The 21,992-nt window shown below is 40.3% G+C and overlaps 1 long non-coding RNA gene across 3 annotated transcripts; it reads right to left on the bottom strand.

The window, feature by feature from the left end:
• Positions 1-109: 109 nt before the first annotated feature.
• LOC130178400 (uncharacterized) lies at positions 110-21,708 on the bottom strand. Of its 3 annotated transcripts, XR_008829155.1 has the most exons (13): positions 21,054-21,706; positions 20,444-20,590; positions 20,213-20,305; positions 19,090-19,296; positions 18,742-18,827; positions 18,220-18,317; positions 17,365-17,410; positions 2,665-3,190; positions 1,431-1,466; positions 1,203-1,277; positions 889-940; positions 656-794; positions 110-224 (listed from the first exon to the last, which is right to left on the bottom strand). It is a non-coding gene; the product is annotated as an uncharacterized LOC130178400 (long non-coding RNA). The 3 variants fall into 3 exon arrangements; XR_008829154.1 differs by having other exon boundaries at positions 20,213-20,590; positions 21,054-21,708; XR_008829156.1 differs by lacking the exons at positions 17,365-17,410; positions 18,220-18,317; positions 18,742-18,827; ... (2 more) ...; positions 20,444-20,590; positions 21,054-21,706 and adding an exon at positions 3,648-3,895.
• Between the last annotated feature and the right edge of the window lie 284 nt (positions 21,709-21,992).

Genomic DNA, 21,992 nt, shown 5'->3' with positions numbered 1-21,992 from the left:
CTCTAATGATCGGATCGCCCCCTGTATTTGTTTGACAGCTTCACTTGTTTTATGACCTGAGCAATGAGACAAATGTTTGGATGAAATGAGAGGTCGGGAGAACACCCACTTCAGTGGCAAAAATATATTTATTTTTTAAATTAAAAAATTAAAAAAAATTAATAGATAAAATCAGGAGGCCAATTGTAGCAATGATCACCGTCCATTGTCCAGTCTGACTCCACCTGTGTACAAGAATAATTATAGCTGCAGTTACACCTACTGTTTTACTGTGAATGGACTGGTCCTCCGTTAACTTAAATCCTATCTGGAGCAAAGTAATTGTAATCTGCTAACATGCTAACATGCTAACAACCAACGCATGAGCTGAGTTTAGAGCAAATATGATGATAGAAAAATTTAAACCATTCTGAGATCAACAGCTGATCGAATGGGCTGTTGTAAGTACGTCAGTTCAATATATAATCTATAATATTTATATGATGAACTAATATATGATAGACTATAAATTTGATGATTATTGTGATAACTGTCGTTACATCATTGGCCACAATAATCAAAAGTTTTACACACATCCTTACACGTACCAAACTGCAGACTCTAATATTTCTTTGCTTGTATCACTGTGAACTACAAACTGTAATCCTGCAATTACCATGTTACAGTCCCTGTGCGTGTAGTTTCACTCAGGCAGAAAGGGCAATGAACCAGTAGCAGGATACAGCTCCCACCCCGTGTTGAGTCCCGGGGACTGATCATTAGGTTTTCCACCTCGTATTCATCATTAATCGTATCTGAAAAGTAGTTGAATAATGATTTTAGTAAATTAAACTTGACTGAAGAGAAGATTGTTTAGATGATTATGCTGCTCCGATCCTCCACCCGTACCATTCGAGTTATCGGCAGATGAGGTCCAATCTCTAGGCCTGTGGTTCCCAACCTGAGGGACAGGAGCACAACAGGGGACATCAACATAAGTCAGATGGGTCACAGGATCATTAGTAGTATAGGAAAGCAGAAAAATACATTTTCTCTGATCTTCCTTTAATCTTTTCCCTTAATCTTGTGAATTATTGGGTTCAGGACTTTAAAACATGAAACAAGGGCCAAAGGTCACCAGTGACAGGGGTTCACAACCAGACACTACGTTGGTTATATGGGTCGAAACTGCTGTTGGTAATAATAATGTAGTTTATACTTACAGAACGTAAGGGATAAGATACATCATCATACACGACAAGTCCATCCAAACCATAAGGATCGGTCACACACTGAACCTGTAAAGTGACGGATCATAAACAGAGAACAGGAGTAAACATGTCTTTTGTGAAGAGCCAATACGTCATGGTTTAATATTAGGTCTGCAGCATCAAAGATGTTTGTGATATGTGTGTGTGTGTGTGTGTGTGTGTGTGTGTGTGTTTACTCACGGGAACAGACAATTCCTCTGCCTCAATGGGTCGTACCTGAGCAAGAAAACATCCAAGTTTGTTGTTTGACATTCAACATTCAACCTCCCAACTGATGGGAAATTAGCAGATAACAGATTTGTCATACAGTGTGGCTAAATGATTTTGAAAGAGTTGTAAGAAAGAGAAAGAAAGATAAAAAGTTAGTGTATAATAATACAAAACACACTATTCAATCCTTACACGAAAGATCGTAAAAAAGTGTTAAAAATGTTTTTTACTTTCGTCCCACGCAGCAGGAGAACCTGCTGTAATCTCAAATCGATCAAGTTTACCCGGTAAAATAAAAAAACACTGCCCTCGTGAACTATAGCCGGACTGGAAAAGCCACTTCCTTTATTTAAGAGTCATAATGAAAGGACAATATTTAAAATGTGTCTCACGGTAAACATATGCGTGTGCTCGCCGGCCGTGTGACGGCATAAATAACAACAATCATCAACAAAAGCAACCGTGTCGGTAAGAGTAGGCATAGACAGATAATGGCACTTTTTGGCATTTAAACAAGTCGAAATAACAAAGACAACTTTACCATTTTACACCTCGAGAAGTCTTGACTTTAAGTTTTCCTTGAAGCTTTAGTGCTTCTATGTAGCATCAGTGCCAAATCGATATTGTCACGAGCCCACTCAATGCGGAAGCACAGAAAATGGATGACATTCATTCTCGCGATACACATGAGAACGAGACCAGTCTTGCGTTGCATCACCAAACTATGTCACACTCAGTTTTGTTTCCATTTCTATTGATTTACACTGAATCTGATTTTAAAAATACACAAGTTACATCAACAAGTTAAAGATCGGGTTTGTACTAAATAAATCAAGCTTTTCATTAGTTCAGAGAGGGAAGTGAAACTCATTTAGAATCACTGATTATTGATCGACTGCAATGCCAGTATCATACAAGTGTACTAGGTGACATTTAAGAGCTGCTGGTTCTCTCTTTGTTGATTTCTAATGCCAACTCCTTCCTCCACCCTAACCTCCTTCTTTTGGTATTTCAGTCTCACTCAGCTCTAATGTTCGTGCATGTTTACGGCTATCTCTGGTTCTCTACCATTACATGTTAATGCGATTAGTTCCTCAAACAGCAGAAGACACTAAAGCCAAGACACTTGCATCAATTCCTGTCAAGTGTCTCTGACTGAAGTATAACATGAAACCTCAGAAAAAGAATTAGAATCTCAGCTTACCTGGGATGCTGAGCTGAATCACTTGTGCAGAATTTCCTTTTTCCTGTTTCCAAGTGATAAGAAACAATTGGCTTTATAAAAAAGGACGTCCGATACTCCATGTGTTGTTGATTTCTTCTTGTTAGTCCAGAGAAACTAAAAAGACTCCCAGGTTCCTATTGGTGACACATCCCTACATTAAGATAAGACGCAAAACTGACGAAGACGTCCACATGGGTGTCTTCACTAGACGGTGATCAACTTTCACCTTCTGGTTCAGCAAGTCTTTTTATAAACTCACTACCCTGTTCAGTTTCATTGACATGAATTTGATTCATGCAGTCACCTTCTTGGTTTTACACTTTCTGCCTGTTAGTATCAGTCAGTCCCTCACCATATTGTCCAGATTCAAGACGGTCTCATTGGGGACATAGTTAGGTATCCAGGCAAGCAATCAATCCAGAGCCTCCCACTCCTAAAAACACGTGTAAAGTGTAGTATCCACTGTAGTGTCCACACTTGTAGTTCGTTCCATTGGGGCCGATATCTGTCATTAAAAGGAAGAAAAAGTTTCTATTACAATTGAGTAGAAAATTATAAAATAGTCAACCTGCTTCCGAAGTCCTTCAACCGCTTCTCAAGCTGAACTGTCAGAGCTGGCTGTCTGGGCTGGGTTAAAACTGCCTGGTTGACTTATGGAATCTGTAATCAGTCCTGTTTTTTAATGAGTGCGAGTAACATTAATCTCTACAAGTCCTCACTTGTCATACCAGGCGTATTCACACCTATCAACCGACTCATCCCTGATGCCACTTGTAATGAGGCAGGTCAGTTCAAGATATTGCTTTTAATTAACTTTACTTTGCTTTTACTTGATACCGTTTTTGTTCCTTTTATTCTTTTTATATTTTTGAAAACTGTTTTTTTTTTTTTTTTAAATTAAAACACAAATAACAAATACAAAACCTATCTAAAATTACCTTTACAAATTTAAAATGATTTACCTCATAGAGAAATCCCATAGACCTTGTCAGTTTCTGTTTGGCAGCTGTGTCAACCGAGTGACTGACTAGTGTGTGATACATCTGGTTTCCTGGTTACAGTTTAATCTGGGTGGAACTTGTTGATTTTATCACAGTAAATGCTTCTCCAGTAACCTCTGTGACTCTCTTCCTGCTCTGTACATTTTGAAATTTCCACATTAACAGTTTAAAATGAGGCAGAATACAAAGAGAAATATCATTTGTGATTGTAGGTTGTCCCACGTTGGAGTTAATTAATGCAATTAATGGCTGCTTGTAGGAGAACAGAGCAAAAATAAATATAAAGAAATGAGGGAGACATCAAGGGGAAATCTCGAGAAACAAACCATAATTATAGGAGACTTCCTGCTCTATCCCACCATCCAGAGCATGGCATAACATTCCTCTAGAACCTCCTCTAGAAAACAAAATAAACCATTCAATATTTATTCAGGTTTCTGTTCAGTGCACAAAGACCTACTGCTTCTGTGGTAGTTACAGCGATGCAAAGCAATGCAAATATAGTGTATTTACAAAGGGGAAACAGCCTATAGTGATCCTCCTATGCCATCTGGGTAATGGCCTCTGCTTTTTTTTGTTGTGTTCTCTGTATCTGCTGCACTGTCCTAAGAGGCTACCTACTTAAAGGCTGGATGTAAACAGGAAATAGATGAATAAACTCAAATTAGCTACATGGATATACAGTTCGTCAAAGTACTGTAACATATTTTACTCGTTCTGATAACACAGATATTAGAGCTCATGTACTTTATCTTTTAAAAAGGTGGAATGGAAGATAAAAGTCTGTGTGTGTGTGTGTGTGTGTGTGTGTGTGTGTGTGTGTGTGTGTGTGTGTGTGTGTGTGTGTGTGTGTGTGTGTGTGTGTGTGTGTGTGTGTGTGTGTGTCTGTGTATGTGTGTGTGTGTGTTGTGGGCGTGTCTTGCCTGTGCTGGCTCCTGGCATCTCTACAAACAAAGTACTCCGGCTCACCCTCCATTCTTTGGCAGGCGGTTTAACCGGTTTCGTGCTTCTGAACTAAACAAGCCGGTTGTCACGTCAGCGCTCTCTTCCTCAGCCTGCCTCCACCCTCGACCTCTTCGACCCTTTTCTACAAACCTTTCTTAATAAAATATCCCTCTGTAAAGCACAACCTGTGTTGAGTTCTGTGTCTGCATACGGGTCCAAAACATGTGGGATATTATGGTCTTAAAAAGTTGATATGGCTGACATGGTATCAAACAGTTGCCTATTGACACAACCAGCAGACACGGAGCAATGTTAGCATTCATTCAGAGTTGTGTTTGTGGTGATCTGTTGAATGCAGAGCCAATATTCACTGCAGTTTGGTGCATAGCAGCCAAATGTGATGCCATGAGAGCAGTGAGAGTGAAACAAGCCTGCCAGTAAAGTGACAGGCTGTGAATCCAAAACAAGGAGCTGAAAGATGCTAATGCTCCATAGAGCTGAGGGGAACTGCAGAGCGAGGTGCTGCCTCTCTGGTCTGGGTCATAAACCAAAAGGAACGCCGTGCACATTACACACAGTCATTTGATCTACTGTTTATAGATCAGATGCCCTTGTTAAAGATGGCTATTGGTGGTGGAAAGAATCTGTGGTTGACAGGTGGGGTCCTGGTTCTGGGAGCTCTCAGTCTGACTTTGCTCTGAGAGAGGTCCCAGGAGGAATCCTAACCAGAGGCCCCGAACAACATTAACCGGCTCTGTTGAAACGAAGGAGCAGCGGCTCTCCTCCGAGCTCCCTGCAGATGTCAGAGCTCCTCACCCTATCTCCAAAGAGGAAACTCATTTCAGCCACTTGTCTCCCATTCTTTCGTTCACTACCTCACGCTCATGACCACAGGTGAGGGTCGGAAACCGAGATCAACTGGTAAATCGAGATCAAGACCCCAAGAGACTTAAACACCTTCACTTGGGGCAGAAACTCCATCCCAGCCTGAAGAGAGCAATCCACTGTTTTCCAGTGACTGTGTCACCTCGTCTGGATCGGGGGAAACCAGGGCACCCTCTTCAAGCCATACCAGGGAGGGGAACTTGCCGGAGAGCGTCTGGTGACCTGGTGTTGTCCCAGGGGGCCTGGTCGGGCACACAAGGTTGAATTCAATTAAATCTATCTGCTCCTTTTCAGAAACAACTACAGGCTAAAAGCCTGCCTGTGACTCCTTCTAGTAATTGCTATATGCTGGGTATTTTTTAAAGGGAAAATGAAAACGATGAGCCTTTGGGAGGGTAAATATTAAATGTGATTGTTGTTGCCATGCATCAACACCTATAATCCCAACAGGCCCGTGTGAATCACTTCAAGACTAAAATTTACTCTCATAAACAAGTTAATCTCTTCTTCACGGTTGGGATAGTTTGCACTGTTGTTGCTCTGACAAAGCATCAAAGGCATCATTCACCAATTCACCCAGACAGGCTCCTCTGCTCAACCTCTCTCTGCCCTTTTTATTTCAGCTCTCTCTCTCTCACTGTTTGCACCATCAACAGTCCTCCGAAGAACAGCGGGGTTACTTAGCAGCTTTGACGGATAGGTGCCTCTCATGTGGACAACAGTTCATTTCGTCCTCTGTCACAGTCTGATTGGTCACAACACAGTTTCATAATGAACCGAAATATCTTCAAACTTCTCACAGTGTTTCCTATACATTCATTTATTTGTGTGATTTATTTGCCTGCGACACTATCAGCATTGAACACACTAACGTCTGTCTAACGTCGTCCAGCCTCCCTGGTTTCTATTGCAGAACCGATCCACTGATTTTCTCTTCTTTAAACAACCAACACAATAATAACAACAAGACACTTCAAGAAGTAGCCCTCTTATAACTGCAATGACATATCAAATGAACATGTAATGAACCGATGATTCATGATGAGATCACGAATAAACAAACAAAGCCTTAATGTTCAGAAATTGCCCGACTGTCCCATTGTGTAGAGGGTGGACCATCCATTATTCAGGGAATGAATAGGCCTACAGGAGAATCAGCGGTTTAGCATATTAAGTCAGGGATAAGAGGGATGTCTGCACTCATAAAAACTGAGATTAAAAGTTTAGAAGACACTGTGTAGCCTGCGCTGTCACTCTGCCAGTAGAAAGAAACAGGGTGTAGTGCTGACAGGGCAGAGAGTTAAATTACAGTGTTCATTAAGCTGTCTCTAAATCCACACTCTGCTGGGAGCAACATCTGACACGCTGGTTAATGCTGCTGTCCAACACACACAAACCAACACACATGGACACACACAAACACACACACACATGGACAGAGAACATATGCATAATCATGTTGGGCTATGTTATGAGACAGAACAAGTAGAGCAAAGAAAAGCAAATAAAGAAAAGAGTGGATGTGCCGATCTGATATTGACTCTCTGCATTGATCTTGTAATTCACTGCCCTCTTATGGTGGCAGCAGGCTGTTGTCTCTTGGAGCTATGTCGGACCTCAGAACTAGAAGTGGATGAGGAAAAACTTTAATTAATTCCAAAAAAAACTTTAATGGGGAAAAAAATGGAAGAAACTTGAGGAAGAGCAACACAAGAGTAGATAAATTAGATTTTCTTTTAAAAACTCAAAAATAATTGATATCACGGCTGAGTGGTCTCAGGTGTCGGATTAAGGCTCCAGTCTCTTTCGGTGGGGCATAGGTTTGAAACCCACCGCTGCCAGGGTTTTGTCATGAATCCTGCTGTAACAGTAACATACAGCACAACCTCCACCTGAAATCAGGAAAAGTCAGAACACTGTGTGGTCAGAGGGTAGAGCAGGACATCCTCTGTTCAAACGGTCAGTGGAGCGATTCCTGGATTCTCCAGTCTGCATGTTGGAGTGCCCTCGGGCAAAGGTACCGAACCCCAAATTTCCCCCCAATGCGACATTGATGTGTGATAGAAGAGCGCTAGGTGAAAGCCCTGTGAGTGTAAGTGCAGTCCATTAACGGTCAAAGCACCTGTTATTAAACTTGTTTTGAATCCAATGATACCATTTAATATAAATCCTTGTAGTTTCACTCATTTTATTTTTCACAAAACACTAATTTAAAGTTCCTCCAGACACGTTTTTAACTATGTAAAAATCCTCTGTTATGATTAATATTTAGCTTAACATAGTTTTCTCAAATAAAAAGTGGAAGAAAAAAAAAAAAATTAAAAACAGGGTCTGGAGCTCATCTACTCTTACTTCCTCGTTGAGAAATTCTGGATCAGGCCTTGTGCCCCGCCCACCACCTGCTTGCCCGAGGTTGACAGGTGAAAGAGCAGAGAGTATCAAGATAGTTAGAGGAGGAAACCTCAAAGAGACTCAGCCACATGTTTGAGCCTCAGTCAGACCCAGACTCAGAGACTAGCCGCTTACCCTAACTTTAACCATCACAACTGAATGCTAATTTAAAAATTAGCATAGCTCAGAGGCCAGATCATTTAATTTGCAAGCACCAAGAAGAGAACGAGGGAAGTTAGACAACTGGAACAGAAAATTAAAAAGGTCGAACAACAACATAAACAAACTTCAGATTCTATACTCCTGATGCACAAATACAACAGTCTAATTGCAGAGAGGATTGAAGGCAATTTAAAGTGTACCAATCAAAGATATTACGAACGTGGTAACGGGGCGAGCAGGTAATTAGCATTTAGACTAAGAAAGTGACGTTCATCACATGAAGTACCAAAGATAAAATCTAGTAATTCAACTAATCCTCTTTCTAAGCTAGATGAAATTCCTTGAAAATCCTTTGCTGGATTTTACAAATCTTTATACAACAATTCAGACACTCGATCCGATGTTTTGCTTTCTCTTCCTCCCTCTCTCGCTCTCTGAAGTTGATGTTGAATACTTGCAGCAGTCGTCACAGAAGAGTTTATTCAAAGAACCAATCACGACAGCCGACATGATCTATATATTTATGGTGTTTACCTAAAGCACGGTGCTATGAAGGGAAAACTAGCAAAACCAATAATTGCTTTGAACACGCTGTAGTCGACACATTATTTACAGTACAGTCCATCAATGGTCATTGTTATGTCCCATCTAGGGGTGGCCAGGACACTACATGAATACCACATCTTCCCCGAGTCCCAAGTAGCCACAGAAACGAATACTTAACTTATCAACAGGAGTATTTATTTATAGCAAAGAGCAACTTATAACTTCAGGGTGGACACAGGCCAAAAGCTGCGCCCCCAATCACCGTCGGGTCCCGACACACATAAATTTGTCAAAACACAAAGAGAACACAAACAACGAAATACCGTACGACCGCAGTCGTAACAGTTATCAAATGCTGATGACATTATTGAACATTTTCTTTGCAGAGTGCTTTTTCATTTACTGTAATACGACAACAAAAAGCCTACAGCAGCTGGCCCATGGTGGCGGTTTCCAGTCGAAGGCCCGTCTGTTGTTGAGTTTGATCGGGGTAATTTAAACCTGCTCCTCCTGGAAAAAACCTTGCAATGGACATTTGTTTAGCCATTGCTAGAGTTAACTATTATCCACCACCAGGCTACTCGCTTTAAGCTAATAACATTAGCTAGCACTAACTCGCTGCTGCTTATTTCTGCCCTTAATGAGGTCTTTCACAATTATGTCTCCAACGATCCAAAAACAGTCAATCTAGGTGTATTTCTACAAGGCTTTAAGAGAAGGACTAAAAAGCTATTTGCTACAAGTCCCATTAGGGGCTGTCATAAAGTGTATTACAGCAAAATGTACAACATTTGGATCCAGGGAGTATGGGAATTGACGAGATAGAGCAAATAACAAGCATTAAGGCTCCAAAACCAATTTATAAAAAAAGATGGAGCCCTGTTAATGCAATGAAGTCGTATTCTGTGCCATCCATCAATATACTCCACTCCTACATACATCTCCCATCCCCAACTCTTTTTTCCTGTGAGGTTTCTATATTATATATATTTGACTGATATGATTGTTTGTGATACATGGACATACACTCACTCTAATGCTGCTGGATGAAAAAAAATGGCACTCAGTAGAGCACATACCTCCACCAAGGCCAGAAAAATCCTACATATGTCTGAATATTATCTGGATCTGCACCACACTGTACAAAGTCATTGATCTCACACCATCACAGTGAGAGTTCGGGTTATTTGATGTGGCGTTGTATGAGGTACTTATCCATAATCAGTCCATCTATCTGCAGTAGACTTGTGTTGGCACGTTTCCAGCTTGGAGAAGCAGGCAGACAGAAGCTGAGCGATGTGTTCGGGACAGCACAAAAAAAAAATATCATTGTAAGTGTACACTATATTTTTTAATATTTTCGCATAAGTGCACTGTTTCATGGCCTAGATCAGGTGTTTGAGTCATAGTTTGTGGAAGAGACAACAAATAAAGGTTCAGTCCACACTAATTCATTTAAGGAATGCATTTTAAAATGTGTCACATTGCCACTAGCGCACACTGAGCATGTGCGTGCCAATGTAAACAGGAAGCAGATTGTCCGCTCTGCAGTTGGTTGCTTAGTTGCAGAGAATACTACGAACGAGGAACAGCAATGCCATAAAGTAAGAGAAGTAAGGTTGTTTTATTTTTTTTTTGCTTCTACTGACAATGAGATGGAAATGTTACTGAAGCGGAAAACACAGATTGGGAATTGTTTTGATCAGGAAAAGCTTAACGTGACAGGAGCACGATGTCTTGAATGATGAAACCCAATCAGGGAGGAAACGTGGGTGTCTGCATCATCGATTCCAAGTCTCAATTTCTGCCCGAGTTTTCAAACTGAAACGGGGCCAACAGTGTTTCCAAAATCTTAAAAAACTCACAAAAAAGTGATTGTGTTTTAAAACAAAAACGTTCTAGTGTGGATGTAGCCTGAATCTGAGAAGACTGCACAGGGACTTTCATAATTTTTCCCTCGGTGGCTGGAACAACAGTGTTAACTTTCAAACTTTGTCAGAATTGGGCTTTGGGGGTGGAGTAGCTCGTTATTCTTGACTCGTTACTGAGGCAGCATCAAGGCTGCCAGGATAACTCAGCAGCGATACCAGCTGTTGGGCCTACAAGCATGCACTGATGCTCGCTCCCTCGCTCCCCTGCTCTCTCTCTCTCTCTCGCCGTGTGCCTTTCTCAGATGTTGTCATTAAGGAATAGAAAAAAAAAGCTCCCTGACAGCAGGAGCAGCCGACCGATCTCCGCTTTAAACCACGGGTGTCAAGACACACGCACTTCCCTCACCTCACCCTGAGTAAATTGAAATTTCAACCTGAACTTTTTGATTGTTGAAACGGGGAAAGTCAAGACCGAGCTGTCGTGACGGAGATCTTGTTAGAAAAAATACGCTGGAGAGTAATCAGTCAACTGACCCAATATCACATCCTGCCATCTCTGATTTCACATGCGGCGTTTGGAAATTTGAAAGGAAAATGATACCATATAGCAGCAGAGATAACTGCTTTAAGTTTTTTAAAGCACACAGGATTTCATTACCAGTCATTACATCGCATACAATTTTCACCTTGCTTGTTTCACATGAATTTGACCACTGTACCGTTTGTGCAGTGTTTATTTACGGCAAACGGCCAAACGTACTGAACTCATCTGTGTTTTGTTGTTGTAGCTGATAAATCAACGTGATCTCATGGGACTGAAATAGCGTTGAAATACAACACTTCTTGTGGGACATTTCTCATGTCATCTCTACGCATTTTAAGCTTTTCGTGTGTCATGTAATTGCTGTTGTGATGAGAGTTAGGGTTAAGGAGAGGGTTAGGGGTGTGGCCAGTGCGTACACTTACCACATTTACGAAGTGTTCTTGTGTTCTGTTTTTGTGACGAATCAGATTTTCACTGAAATTAAAACTGATCAGAAATGCCACTTTTTCTTAGTTTTCCCCATTTCCAACTTCACCTAAATCCTCTTGCCTTTCCTGTGCATATGAAATTGAGTAATGACGCTTATCTGATTTTATTCAGCGATTCCTACAGGCGACCGATTAAGGTGAATGGGAATGTGATCTTCCTACACAGCTAGCTGGCTATAGACAGTAGGGCCCAAATCATCAATCTTTTTTTTAGCTGCGTCACTGCACACTGTACCAGCATGGCATTCTGCAAGAGTTTACATGTTTCTGTTCACTGTGCAGATGCGCTCAGCTCTGGTGCTGAATGTTAGCAAAGCAGACTAAAGTACTTAGTGTAATTGACTCTTCTTAGGGAGCTGTCAGCAGCCCGACAGGAGAGAGGCTCTGTGCTGCGCTCAGATTTTTATAACTGAAGGCTGATCAGGATGTGTGCTTTTTATTCCTCTGTGTTTCTTTTGAAATGAAAGAAATCAAACGCAATTGCAATTCAGACTGATTATCAGGCTAATACACCATCAGGATAAGCCAAATTCTTTGCTCCCACTAGCCTGAATTGTGTGCATTTGTGTCCACTTGTCTTTGCACTGACTTGTAGTTGTGCCACCTCTTTAATTTGTATGTAGTCTGAATACATTTTCTTCCACCGGGTCCTTGGAGTGGCTGGCAGAGAGGTACATCTAGTGTTTGTTCTTTACTGTTTAAAGGACAAGAGAGCATCTACACCTGAAAGTATTTTGTGTCACTTAAGTTGATCTACAATTTCTCATTCAAGGCAGCCACTCCGCCGCAGCCTCAATTTGTTATTTCAGCTCAAGGCGTTTCACGATGAGATGATGCTTGAGTCGCCCTGAGAAAACGTGAATGACAGAGACACTCAAACATCTCACAAATACAAATTACTTTTTCTGTTTTCGTTTTTTTTTTTTTTTTTTAAGTTCTCTTTCGGAAAAGTTCACAGTTCAGTCCTGCTGTTCGTCTGTTTAGTTGGGGGGTCTGATTACACAGTCAAATGACAGGGGGCATGGGAGCACGGTTATGCAAAAGAGACAGATGAAGAAAATGAGAAAGGGCAAGACCGAGACAGGAGAGAATGAATCGCAGTAATAGAGAAAAAGACAATGGCAAAAAAAAAAAAAAAAAGGTGAAAAGAAATGAGAACGGATGTGAAATTAGAGGAAGAGAAATGACAACCAGAGACAGAAGAGAAGGCTAAAGGAAGACAACCCACACATGCTGGTGCTGAATCGTGACAGAGAATAAGGCCACGCTCTGCCTTTCTATCTCTGCTCTGAGGGGGAGGCAATATATGTGCGTTTGTCGCTATGTGCATATGTGTGTGTGTGTGTGTGTGTGTGTTCCTGCTGACTGCAGGCACAGTTCCCTTCATTTGCACATTTCAAGAGCCAACCCCTCCACCTCCCTGCTCCCATGTCCCAAGGTCACTGGTTATTATATAAAATGCAGTTCCTTACAGACGCCAGGAGGGGATGAATTTGTCTACAGGAAATTACAATTGCGAACATGAGAAGGTGATGGAGAAGATGATGGCACAAGGCTGGCTGGCCCGGCTCAGGTGGAGGGAGTTCTGAGATGGACGGCGTCAATAACAAGGGGTGGACACAGTCATTAAGACGTGTGTAATCAAAGCAAACACTGTCTCTGTAAAGCATCGCAGGTGTTTACTCAGCTCTTGAGGTGTAGTGTGTGCACGTGTTGAGTTTGTATGAGATCTAATTATGCTGGTAAGTGGAGTAAGGTGTTCCTGCAGTAAGTTGGGCCCTGTAGGTCTTCGTGACACTGCCACCTAGGGAAGTGGACGACACCTGTGTGCGTCTTGTTTATATTTGTATATACATAGACCTATATATAGTCATTTATTTACGTCGATTAACTAGCGCGTAAAGTTGAAAAAGATTTGGATAGTCTCATAGTTTTGCGTTGCTTCATTCCATGTGAGAGTCTGTTGGAAACACAGCATGGATATAAATAAGCAAAATACTACTGTTAATATTTCTGACTCGTTTCAATCAAGAGAAAATTCAAGAAAAATAATTCAGCAAAAGAAGACAAAATGGCTTCTTTTGCTTTTCTGTTTATATTGGTATCTTTATATCTATATACATAGGTATACGTACATAGAGAGAGAGAGAGAGGTCTTACTTTATTTTGGTATTTATGATTGTATATAATTGGTATTATTTGTCTAGTTTTAAAAGTTATAATTTGTTACATGAATATTTCAGTAATATTTTAGCAGACTAACAGGAATATTATCAGAACATTTAAGAACTTTAAAAGAGATATTTTCAAAAATATCTGCAGGATTAATGGTTTGTTTTCAGGAATATTATCCTCCTTTTATGGTAGGCATATACAGGGGTTGAACAATGAAACTGAAACGCCTGGTTTTAGACCACAATAATTCATTAGTATGGTGTAGGGCCTCCTTTTGCGGCCAATACAGCATCAATTCGTCTTGGGAATGACAGATACAAGTCCTGCACAGTGGCCAGAGGGATTTTGAGCCATTCTTCTTGCAGAATAGTGGCCAGGTCACTACGTGATGCTGGTGGAGGAAAACGTTTCCTGACTCGCTCCTCCAAAACACCCCAAAGTGGCTCAATAATATTTAGATCTGGTGACTGTGCAGGCCATGGGAGATGTTCAACTTCACTTTCATGTTCATCAAACCACTCTGTCACCAGTCTTGCTGTGTGTATTGGTGCATTATCATCCTGATACACGGCACCGCCTTCAGGATACAATGTTTGAACCATTGGGTGCACATGGTCCTCCAGAATGGTTCGGTAGTCCTTGGCAGTGACGCGCCCATCTAGCACAAGTAACCATCCATCACTGATCCACCCCCTGCTTCACTCTGGGCATGCAACAGTCTGGGTGGTACGCTTCTTTGGGGCTTCTCCACACCGTAACTCTCCCGGATGTGGGAAAGACAGTAAAGGTGGACTCATCAGAGAACGATACATGTTTCACATTGTCCACAGCCCAAGATTTGCACTGCTGGCACCATTGAAACCGACATTTGGCATTGGCATGATCGACCAAAGGTTTGGCTGTAGCAGCCCGGCCATGTATATTGACCCTGCGGAGCTCCCGACGGACAGTTTTGGTGGAAACAGGAGAGTTGAGGTGCCCATTTAATTCTGCAGTGAGTTGGGCAGCTATGGTTTTATGTTTTTTGGATACAATCCGGGTTAGCACCCGGACATCCCTTTCAGACAGCTTCCTCTTGCGTCCACAGTTACTCCTGTTGGATGTGGTTCGTCCTTCTTGGTGGTATGCTGACATTACCCTGGATACCGTGGCTTTTGATACATCACAAAGACTTGCTGTACAGATGCACCAGCAAGACATGCACCAACAATTTGTCCTCTTTTGAACTCTGATATGTCACCCATAATGTTGTGTGCATTGCAATATTTTGGGCAAAACTGTGCTATTACTCTGCTAATTGAACCTTCACACTCTGCTATTACTGGTGCAATGTGCAATCAATGAAGATTGGCCACCAGGCTGGTCAAATTTAGCCATGAAACCTCCAACACTAAATTGGCAGGTGTTTCAGTTTCATTGTCCAACCCCTGTATATGTGAATGTCATATGTTTGTCTTTATCTAAATCTGATCATTTGTGTTTGGAAAAACCTGAACTGAGAAAACGTGTGTGTTTCTGCACTAACAAGTATTTACAAACAGGAGTAAGACAGTCACACAGTCACACGCACGCACGCACGCACGCACGCACGCACGCACGCACGCACGCACACACACACACACACACACACACACACACACACACACACACACACACACACAGGCCTTGGCAATGAGTGTTTCTATAGAGAGAGATACAGAGAACAAGGTTAGAGTTTAGGAGACGCAGCTTTTTGTTGATGGTTGTTCCATCTATGAGAAAGTGTCTGTGCATGTAATACAAATACATTGTCCTCTGAGTGTATGCACAACCACCCACATGTACACACATATTTTTGCATCTTCTATCTTTGTGAGGACACTCGTTGACATAATGTATTCCCCACCGCCTCATCACAACTAAATGCTTATACTCAACCTTTACACACACATACATGTACACACAAACAGATGTTTGTACAATTATCTTTGTCTAGAATTGTCACTGACTCAAGGTTTGATGTTTTTTACATTCTGGGATGCTTTTCTGTTCACCACAATTTTAAAGAGTGGTTATTTGAGCGACCATAGCAGTTCTGAAAGCTGGAACAATACAAGGCAAAATCACAACTACCACTCAGTGGATGTATTTTGTTTTTGGGTCCATTCTGAGTTATAGCTCTACAGACTGCTGCAAGGATGTAGGTTTGCATATGTGCGGTAAGGACATGTTCTCCCCATAACTCCGTGGGTTCTCTGGGTGATCTGGCTTCCTCCCACACTCTAAGGAGATGCACATTATGTTAGTTGGAGACTCTATGATATTATTATACTGTGACTTATTATGCCTTACTATACTATGACGTTTTTTGATGTTTTCATGCCTTACTATACAATGACGTTTTTATGCCTTACTGTACTATGATGTTTTTATACCTTACTATACTATGACGTGTTCATGACATTTTATGCCTTACTATACTATGATGTTTTTATGATTTCCTATACCCGTTATCTTTTAGACAGCTGACAAGGTGGGTGCAATAGATGAGACTGCTGTCTCACAGTCAGAAGGTTGTGGGTTCAAATCCAGCACCTTTCTGGATTTACTATACACATACTGTATATATATATATTTACGTCGCCATGGTTACTCGAATCGAGGTCACATCACACCATTCCCGATCACGTACTGATATAGTTTTCTCAACCGATGCCCATCCTCCCACTGCACCACAGCACATGACGTAAGCTGCACCATGTATATCATTATAATTGTAATCAATGTCAATATTGTAGAAAAGAAGCTAATCTTGATGATCAGTGCTAATGCAAATGCTAGCTAGCCCACCATTTTTTATTTGCAATCTATTGGTAGCTGCTAATGCTAATGCTAGCAAGCTACCCCACCCCTCTGTTCTGTTTTTCCCTGTTTTTTTCACCAATAAAAGGAGAAAAAAAAAGCTAATGCTAACACTAGCTGCTAATGCTAGCCCACCAGATAAACCAATAAAGAGAAAAAACATGCTAATTGAAGAAATCAGTGGTGAGGTTAAACAGACACAGGGAAAGAAGAAATGCTTTTGTGGACGTCTGTGTACGGAGATAAAGAGCAGAAAACTGTAAAACTCAGTGTGCAACATTGTCAGTGTGGGACACTGACAAATACGAATTTTGATCCTTGTCACTTCAGTGTCACACACTGTGGGAACTTTTAACCAGAGTTTTACAGTTTTCTGCTCTGTATCATGACACATGTTGACAAATTTTTGACCCTATTTTGAGCCTAGATACACGTATAGATACAGCCAACAACAGTTCACAATAACACCACAATAAGTTCCTTAACAACAAATCAGACAGTTTCCAAACAAGTATTTTAATTGTAATATTCAAGCCAAATATATTAATAATCACATCCACATTGTTTTCTGATGCATTCCATATGATGACAACTTAAATGTAATAAACAGAATATCATTTTAACTCATCTTAAACGTTAGACAATGATCTGTGTGGAAATGCAATTACACAAACTTGAATTTGTCATGCTGATTTATTTTACATCTTAACAAATGTTGATTTACAACTACAAACATTGGAATTATTTATTATCACTTTACAAGCTCAGTCATTTTGACCCTAATTTGACCCTATATACACGTAAGGGGTGGAGTCATGCGCATGACTTACCGTTTCCGGAAGGTGTGGTTCTGACCCAAGGTGGATTCTGCCATCCCTATGAAAACACAAAAGGAAAAATAAGCACATGTCAAGCAGCTCCTCTTTTGACTATGAAATGTTTGAGGCAGTCTAAGGACAGAACATAAAAGATGTGTCAATCATGCACTTAAACCTCATTTAGCATATACTGTAATAAAGACAAGACTATGAATAAATCTGAACAAATTATATATATATATATATATATATATTTATAAAAAACAAACATTAGTGGTGAGGCAACACAAAGACACTGGAAGATTCAGAGCTTCTGTCAACGTCTGTGTACACATGCAAATCACAAAACTGTAAAACTTGGTGCTCCAAATTCCTGAGGTTACAAGTAGAATTTAAATTCAGGTGTGAAAATAGGATCTGAATTCTACTTGTAACCTCCATGCACTTGCAGATTTATGAAGGCAAAGGCATACTGCAGGACACATGGGTGGTCCTTGGCAGGCTATAGCAACATGAGGACGGGATGACGACATCACAAAGGCAGACTCAGAAAATAAGGTTTATTGCCAAGCAGGTTTTCACTTACAAGATATTTGGCTTGGTGTAGTATCCAATTAACGTATTCAGAGGAAATAAAATTTTAAAAAAAAAAGTAAAATACTGCAACAGTCAAACATAAATATACATCGATACTTATATTAAAGAAAAAAAATTAATAAAACAATGAAAACAATCCTACAAAACTATGTACAAAAGTGTTTTAGAATGACAAAAACTCCTGCTGGGCAAGATGTGCAAAAGGTATTGATTAGGGGATGTGCAAAAGATCACAGTATAGACAATATCCGTCATGTGCAGGGATAATACCTCAAGGTGTTGATGTAATGTGGTTGATTGATGAGGCCAGATGCAGAAGAAAAGGCAGGTGCTGGTCCATCATTGGTGATTAGACTGGACTTCTGGTCCTGATACAGACAAACATGCGATAGGACCTTTAGATCATACAAGTTCTTTATAATCAAACATGTTAGATCTGTTGTGTGTGTATACTAAATTGTGAAGATAGATATGAATATGCAAGAAAATAAAGACAGTATGAATATTCTGAGATATACACAATGTGAACACTAGTAACAGTATGAATATTATAAAATGTAAATTAAGGGTAAACAACTAGAGGTATGATAAGAATTCAATGTACACACACTATATAACCAACATATTCAGCAGTACAAATATGGATATACTGTAAAATACATAACCAATATAGTCAGTGGTATATTTATTATTAAGAATCAACGGTATGGACGTGTATACACTGGGGGTCTGATTTAATCAGTGGTATAAACATGTCTTACGTTTAAAAGTGAATGACAGCATGTTACTCACCTAGATCCTCCTCACTGTGTCTAGACTCTCTGCCGTTGGTGAGACAGGTGGAGGCGTGAAGTATTGCATCTGTACTGGCTCAGGTCCTGATGAAGACAGGTATGCTGAAATCTCCGGAGTAACAGTAATGTAAAGTGGTTACAACATGTTGAACCGATCGACGTGTATACAGCCGTTCTACTGGGTCCATACAATCTCATTTTACAGTCATCAGTTACAACCACTAGTAACCGCTAAAACGTCTGTCGACGACATCAATATCACCACCTGAAATGTTTGTCGGTACGGTTTGTCAGTCGTTGCACTGATTATACTTTTAGCTAAAGAGCTAACATTGACGCTACTCACCTGGCTAACAGGAAAGTTGCGAGCTCGGCACCAAACTGCATCTCTTTCCTCTCAGGAGCCGTCTCCAGCGGTGGAAATCCACATCGAGATTTACTCGTGTTGCTTCTTTTCTTTGCTGTTAAACGTGGTTTCTTGTCTCTTCCTGCCCTTCACTCTGGGTCAGTCTACTGCCTCAGACCCGCTCCGTGTCAGTTGGCTCACCGTATCCTGGGATACCAATAAACTTACATCATTACAGCAAACTTGGAACTAAGGACTTGAGTGAATTTTCTTCAATAACCTGCAGTGTCCACACATGAAGATCTTTTCTTCCCAAACATAAACACACTGTCTTATATGATAATATAGTACATTTTAATGTAGCACTTGTAGCCATAACATTGCTCAGTCTTATCAGCTAAGCTCTTCCTGGTTCCCTACACCCTCACTGTCATATTACACTCTCTGCCCAACATCAGACATACAATCACATGACTTTTGGACTCCACTGTAGCTGTAACAAATTGTCAATAGTTTTAAACATTAGAGTTCATATATCATAGTCTTCAGCCATTAAAGTTAATATCACTGTGCTGTTCCAACAGCATCACTTATTTAAGAGATTGTTACTCAAACAAATAAATATTAACTGTCTCACACATTAGGACTCATGATGAATAGTGATTATACTTGTTACTAAAAATTCTGTTGCACTGTTGATTCACTTACTTCTTTTTATTAAGCAAACTTACATGTGACAGTGAAATTCAGCTTTACCTTCATCCACAACTATTTTTTGATTTTAAATAGTTACAGTTGATTGTAAATTGTGTACTACAGTATTTGATTAATCCATTTATTCTTTTATACATGTTTCCAGTGTTGTAAATTGTTTAAATGAATGTAGTTTATAATGATCAATAAAGTTATTTATGAAGCTCTTGCTTTAACTGTTGATTTTATTTTATTATTTTTTATAGAGCACATCTGGTATGAATCTTCATAATAGTAACACATACAGCACTATTTCTATTTCTATGTTAGCTTTAATAACAACACAAATACTAGAAATATTTAAATGTCCGACAATACTGACAATGAAGGATCAAAAAACATGCTGATGCTAATTGGTAAATACTTTTACCTGTGGAGGTGGTGACAGTGCTAGAGTTGATCAATCACTTAATCACAGTTTAATATTTATAAATTCTGTTCTTAAAAGTGTTGCTACCATCACCTGTCAACAACAGCAGAAAAGAAGTTTCAGGTAAGAAACTGAACCTGTTAATAGTTAAGACAGAGAATAATAAACAAACTCATCAGCAGTTAGTCTGTCATTTCATTAGAGGAAGCTGAACTGGAAGTGGTTTTCTACCATCATTATCAGAGCACATCTGAGAACTAAGGATGTCCATGCAGTCTCCCTTCTCCACAACCAGATGAATGGAAACAAACGGGCTGCTCTGTACATGAGGTCCTCCTTCTGTTGGCACAGATCACTCACTTTTCACAGTGTGGAAACCTTTCAAATGACAATAAAAGACAAACACTTGAGTTAAGATGCGGTGGATCACAGTTAATCACGAATATCTATCAGCTGTCAGGATAGGTGCATGAATGTCTGCTTCAGTTGAGGACTGGTTTGAGTATTAAATGAACAATCTTCTATATGACAAATATGTGTCTACACATTCTGCGCGTTACACCAACGCAGATCACTTAAACTGGGTCACATGTGGAGAAACACAAACCAAACGTCGTTAGATTAACGTCGATTAAATGCACCTTTTTATTGGGCTTTGACTGAACACCTCCACGGGCTAACCCAGGTTGACACATGTTATCAGCCCAGCGGGGCCAGGTACCATTAGCATAGCAATCGCTAAGTTATCAGCTAACGCTAGCACTAGCTGGCTAGCTTGGTTAGCAAGGTGCATCTTCACCTGAACTCTGATATTAACAGGGATACTACAAAATGTACTTACCGGAAAAAACTGAACCGCCTGTGGCAACCCGATCTGCGGACCTATCCGATTTGCTTCGCGCATGTGCAATACGGTCGGCCATCTTGGACAGAAAAGTACGGCAGCTCCGTTTGGACAAATATAGCTTGGTTACCATGGTTACTACCCGATAGCGTCTTTTAAAACACACACAAGTTTATACAGCGGATTTCTACCCGATAGCGTCTTTTTCAACAAAAACACAACAACTTCACACACCAAATTTATTTATTTATGTACATTATTAGCTGGTCCTTTTCTGATCATTATGTTTGTTATTGTTTTGTTATTGTTCAGTCATTTTTTCATTGTCCTTTTTTATTGATGCAGATGTACATACAGTAGGTGTACAATTGTACAATCATGGTTGTTGATATTATTATTATTATTATTATTATTATTATTATTATTATTAGTGGTAGCAATTTTGGGGAGGCAGGGTAGACATGATAGATATGCAAATCATTAGTGTGGGAGAATGGGCAAGTTACGATTTCTTCCCACTCGTTTTTGAACATGGATCACTATTAATCATCTGTTGTTCTTTTCTTTTTCTTTTTTTTACTTTTTTATGTTGAAAATAAACTTCAATCAATCAATAGATCAATCAGTTAGCACTGAAGAAAATCAAACATGCAGTATAAATTTATGATGACGCTAGTGAATTTCCTGATGCTGTATTTATTTCTTTAGATGGCCGCCTGTTTTATACAGGGCCACCACAGAAATACATGCGGTTGGTAGTTGAGACTGAAGAGGAAAAGCTGGCTGCCCTTGCAGCGTGCCATGACAATGCAGGAACTGGTAATCATCACGGGGTGATGCACAAGAAACAGGGTTATCGCTGGCTACTTCTGGCCCACTCTGGTCAAGGATGTGGCTGACTGGGTATCATGTACATGTCCATATAGTTGTTTATGT

This window comes from Seriola aureovittata, chromosome 12, assembly GCF_021018895.1.
Source record: "Seriola aureovittata isolate HTS-2021-v1 ecotype China chromosome 12, ASM2101889v1, whole genome shotgun sequence".
Lineage (NCBI taxonomy): Eukaryota > Metazoa > Chordata > Actinopteri > Carangiformes > Carangidae > Seriola > Seriola aureovittata.
The sequence above is the reverse complement of the archived record's forward strand: the minus strand, read 5'-3'. Positions and strand labels throughout refer to the sequence as shown.